Genomic DNA, 5,579 nt, shown 5'->3' on the forward strand with positions numbered 1-5,579 from the left:
GGGTGGTTGTGAGCCACCATGTGGTTGCTGGGATTTGAACTCCGGACCTTCGGAAGAGCAGTCGGGTGCTCTTACCCACTGAGCCATCTCACCAGCCCGTGTCCTCACTTTCAAGGGGCTTGTTTCCCCTTCCATAGGGTGGGGAGTGGCGGTAAAGCTGTACTCCAGGACATTAGCAAATGCCAGTATTGGCAGGTTTGGTAGGAAAGTAATACAGGAAGTGTCAGGGTGACTGGAAGTGTCAGGGTGACTGGGGTTGTTTATTGGTGAAGATTGGGCAGATGGTATTTGAGCTGAATTTTGGGTAGAAGATGAGCACATGTAGATATTGGGGGGGAAGCTGCTGCAGAGGTTCCAGATGGGAACAGCCTTGTTGTGTTTGAGGGAAAGAAAGCTGAGTATGTAGCTGGAGCGACAGAGATGGGGTGAGACAGAAGCAAGCATTCTTACTACAAGGACATTGGCTGTAAGCATCATAAAGACACGGAGGCTTTTAAGAAGAAGGGTAACCTGAGCTCATTTTTGTCTCACTGGGGTTTCTATTGTTGTAAAACACCATAGCCAAAAACAGCTTGGGGAGGGAAGGGTTTGTTTCCTCTTACAGCTCGGCATCCATTATCATCCAGGGATGCAGGCAGGAACTGATGCGGAGGCCACGGAGGAGCACTGCTTACTCCTCATGGCTTGCTTAGTTTGTTTTCTCATATACCCCAGGACAACCTATTTGGGATGGCATCATCCACAGTCAGCCAGTCCTTCCCACGTCATCATCAATCCAAATGCACCACAGGCTTGCCCACATCATCATCAATCCAAATGCACCACAGGCTTGCCCACTGGCCAGTGTATCTGGATTTTCTCCATTGAGGTTCTCTCTTCCCAAATGACTCTAGCTTGTGTCAACTTGACATAAAACTAGGTAGCCAAAAGTTTTTACTCCAGAAGCCTGCATGGGTAGAGGGTAGACAATTATTGGAACAAAGAGGGAGGGAGGGATTTAAAAGGCCAGTGTTGACTGGTCACAGGAGAGGGCTGGGAGAGGTGATTGCTGTGGAGGAAGAGGTTTGACAAAGTCGCTGTGGTGACTCCTGTGGGATTTGATGAGAAGTGCTGGGTACATGGTAATGTTTTCCTGGCAGGGCACAGAGAGGAAGCAGGTATTTTTGGGTGGGAGTGATGGAGAGTTGGTTTTATTTTCTTGGTCAGTAGTTGACAATGCTGGTCCCAATAAAGATGACTTTAGAAGGCACTGCCTTCTCTGAAGTGCGTGAGAAAGTCACTGCTGAGAATAAGGCAAGGGCCTGCTGGGAGAGTTGGAGAGAGAAGAGCAGATGTGTCCCTCAGTGTGATTGCATTTTATTGCAGGTTTGAATGCCCACTGGTATTTTGATCAGGTATGTGAAGTTGAGTATTTTGGTACAGTGGCCTGGCTTTTCTGGCCATGCTCTTGTTATCTGGGCAAGGTGAGAGTCAGCAAATGCTTGTGTTTACCAGGGATAGGCAAGTGAGATAGGAAAAAATAAGGAAGTGTGGGCGATGTGGGGAGCTGGTGCTAGGATGGGGGTGGACTCCCTGCAGTGGGGTCACCTGAGACATCAACCTCCAATGGAGGACAGAGTGGTGTGTGTGGAGTAGCAATTGCTGGACAGAGCATGAATGGTGTGTGTGGAGTATTGATTGCTGAGGCTCTGGTGTGTCCTGTGGCAGGCAGGGTCCAGTGGGGCTGTCATACTGTTCAGCAAATACCTCACGTGCTTGGGAGCAATTTTCTCAAACATTTATTTTAGATTTATGTTTATGTATATGTGCTGTGCGTGTGTTTGTGTGTGTGTGTGTGCACTTGCATGCAGGAGCTGACAGGCCTGACGAAGGTGTTGGATCCCCTGTAGCTGGAAATACAGGTGGTTGTGAGTGCCTGACTTGGGTGCCGGGACTAGAACTGCTGGTTTTCTGCAAGAGCAGCAAATGCTTTTAGTGGCTGATCTATCTGCATGCCCCAGCATTTCTCTCTTTATATATTTCATCTCGTTTGCTGTCTTCTAGCCTATCTTTGTTATGTCAGATAGTATGTGATTTTACCACTTCAGCCTACATCCATGTATGTGTTGGGGTGTACATTTATATAGACATATTTATAGGACCAGCGACTGAACATAGTGCCTTGTGTATACTGTGCCACTAAGCTACACGCTTAGCCTTGTTTACAATTTTTGTATCTTTATAAATGAATTTTACATACATATGGCTCGACTATTTTACTTAGTTATTTTACAGCTTTTAAATGAACATTTATTGCTTATATTAGATGTATGTGTGTGCCATGCATGGTGTGTCTGTGGAAGCCAGAGGACAGCCAGCTGGAGTAGACTTTCTTTACAGCATGGGGTCCTGGGACTTGAACTCAGGTTGTAAAATTGGGTCGCGAGTATCTTCACCCACTCTGAACCATCTCATGGCCCTTTTGAACAAGTTTATTGCTTTGCATTTCATAGTTTTATTTATTAATTTATCCTCCATTGTTGAGTCTTAGGTGATTATTTGTCTTCCCAAATTTCACTATTATATATAATTTTGACATGTAGCTTTATATATATATATTTTTTTTTTGCCTGTTTTTGACTTGAGATAAATCCCTGAGAAGTACTGTTAGTCTAGAATATTACACATTTCAAAGCTCTGATGTCGTATGGTTCAGTAGCATTCGAGAGAGGCCCCTCAGTTTTCACATGGAATGTTATGTAAATTGCCAATTTTTCTGACCCCTTGTCAACACTAGTTGTTACTTTTTTTGAATTTTTGTCAATTAATCACCAGAAATTGTTGACTCATCATTTTGGTTATATTTCCATCACTAGTGAGCTCTGCTCTGCTCTGCTCTTCCAGTCACTTGCCTCTTGATATTTTTGCATTTTTCTGGAGGTATGGAGTAGGGAGGGACTTTGTTGGATGTATAGACTGTGCAGATCTGGCTAGTCTTGAACTCAGATATCTGCCTGCTTCTGCCCAGGGCTGGTATTAAAGGTGTGCACCACCACACCCAGCTTTGTTGTGCTTCTTCATCTCACTGAACTGGTCTTTGGCACAAGCCCCTCACTTCCCCAACAGCCCCCATGCCTACCCCAGCCCTTTGGAAGGTGTGTGTCTGAAGACTTGTGCTTGAAGTTTGGCCTCTGGCGGTTGCTTGCAGTGTTGGTTAGTGAGGCTGAGGGTTTGTGAACTTTACTGAGGAGTTTTAAGAAGACTCTCTTGTCTTCACAGGAAGTTCCAGCATGAGTGTCACTGCTGAGAGACCTTGGTGGCTGATCCGTCTTTGCATCTATGATGGATGACAGAAAAGTGACTTAGCAACAATTGCTAACGTGGACTTCTCAGATGTAGGGTTTTGTTTTTAAAACAGAACAGAAAGATGCTGAAAAAAAATCAGTACCATATTTGAAGAGTGTAGAAGAAAAACTACAACCATAAAATGTTGTTGTGGGAAATTCTCAGATCTTTATAGTTATATAGTTATCTAAATTGTGTCCTAATGAACAGATATTTGTAGCATGCAAATGGTTATCTCTATTTCTTAAAACTATTGTCAATGGGCTATTAAACTTATATTTTTCTTTGTATTAATGCAATATGTTATTTTTATTTAAATCTGGGCTTCTTGTGAAACTATAGTAACATGATTTTTAAGAAATTTAGGCTAGGCATGGTGTCACACGCCTTTAATCTTAGCACTCAAGAAGCAAAGGCGGGTGGATCTCTGTGAGCTCGAGGTCAGCTTGGTCCATATAGCAAGTTTCAGGACAGTCAGGACTACATAGGAGACTATCTCAAAAACAAAAAGAAAAGAAACTTGTGCTATCCTTTAAATGTGAATTGCTCGGAGCTGGAGCTGCCCTGGTGTGGAGTTGCTCCTGCTTGTGACAAGGCCTCCTCCTCCCAAGCTGATGTCTTTTATGGAGCTGAACACCATCGCCGAGAGCCTAGTTGCAGGAGTGAAGCACTTTTTCCTTTCCAGAACTCTTGTGATGATCTGACCTCTCCTGGCACGTGCACATCCCCTGGGAGTTGAGCAAAGAACAGGCTTTCACAGTGAGTTGAGCTTTCTGTGCCAGTACTCAATGCCTAAGGTCCGATACTGTGAGAAGCAGAGTGGAAGGCCTGTTGTGTTGGTTCAGCCTTACTTGGCACCGGTGTGTTTGAGAGGATGCAGAGCTGCCTGAAGATTGCTCTGCAGCACCTTTTGTTAACTATAAACCCAGTCTCTAAATAGTTCCTAACAGACATTGGGGATGCTGAGTTCCTCCTTTTGTTACATAGCAGGAACATTTTATGTCATTTACATAGTTCTCATGGAACATGGAATTTTTTTGAAAGCAACATATAATACACATTTTTGTGTATGTGTTCTACCTGGTGTGAATAAAACAATAACATTGATTCTCTTTTTAAAGCTGCAAATTGTTGTCTCTCCCTTTTTCTTTGTCAACCTGTAGCCTCCAGTGGTTAATTCATAACCGGATGGAATTACTACAGGAAGATTTAGAGCAGTGTCCTCAGCCTGTGGAGCGGCCCTTCACAGTGGGCGCACAGCAGATAATACCGTTCTTTACCATTCATAACAGGAGGAAAATGGCATTTATGAAGTAGCAACAAAATAACTTTATGATTGGGTGTCACCACAACATGGGTACTAACCAAATTAAAGGGCCGCAGGATTAGGAAAGTTGAGAACCAGTGGTTTAGAGCTTCCTTTCTTCCTAGGCAACGGTTTCCAGTCATGTCTTTGTCTACCTGAGGACACAACAGTAAATGCCTATTATTCCAGTAAATTCCCTGCCTGGCCTGGGAGGCACATAGCCCAGTGGGTTCTGGTTCCCTTTGGCCTTCGTTTCTCTACACCAGAACACTGACTGTTCACTTAGCTTCCTTCCGTATGAGTTCCAATACTGTCAGAATAAGGGGAAATAGCAGTTCTTGGTGTGTATTTTAATAAAACCTGTTTAGCTTTTTCAACTTAACAAGTTTGAGTTGTATCATTCTGCTTCTGTCTTATGAATCTTGGGCAGGGAAGGGGCATTTGGAGCAAGCAGTCCATGCCACTGAATGCCCCTTGTTGCCACTGAACCCCAATAGTTGGGGAACATAAAACAGACTGTTTTGGTGAGCTTGTCATTAGACATATTTTTCTATCACTATTACCTCCCCCTTCCCAAGACATTTTCTCATGTAGTCCAGGCTGGCCTTAACCTAGATTTGTATTTGAGGGTGACCTTGAACCTCTGATTCCCCTGCCTCTTCCAAATGCTGGGATTACAGGTTTGTGTCTCCATGCCTGGTTTATACAGTCTTGAGTATCATCAAACCTAGGGCCCGATGACACTGGACAAACACTGAACCAGCTTCGATACATCTTAGCCCCATCTATGGTTTCTGTGTCTTGATATTAGCATAGTGTTTACATTGAGCCTCAGAGTCTGGCCAATGAATAAGGTCCTTGTAGTGGCTATTCCTGGTTGTCAACTTGACTATATTTGAAATGAACTACAATCCAGAATTGGAAGGCTCACCAGTGGACCTAATCTGGA

At 43.9% G+C, this 5,579-nt stretch overlaps 1 protein-coding gene across 2 annotated transcripts in view; it reads left to right on the plus strand.

Annotated features, from left to right (window-relative positions):
- The window catches only part of Sec23ip (SEC23 interacting protein), a 44,309-nt gene extending 40,695 nt beyond the window's left edge, over window positions 1-3,614 (plus strand). For both annotated transcript variants that reach the window (XM_021199581.1, XM_029540710.1), the window contains exon 19: window positions 3,259-3,614. The gene's annotated coding sequence lies outside the window, so the exon portion shown is untranslated. The remainder of the gene's footprint in view (window positions 1-3,258) is intronic.
- Window positions 3,615-5,579: the final 1,965 nt, after the last annotated feature.

This window comes from Mus pahari, chromosome 1, assembly GCF_900095145.1.
Source record: "Mus pahari chromosome 1, PAHARI_EIJ_v1.1, whole genome shotgun sequence".
Lineage (NCBI taxonomy): Eukaryota > Metazoa > Chordata > Mammalia > Rodentia > Muridae > Mus > Mus pahari.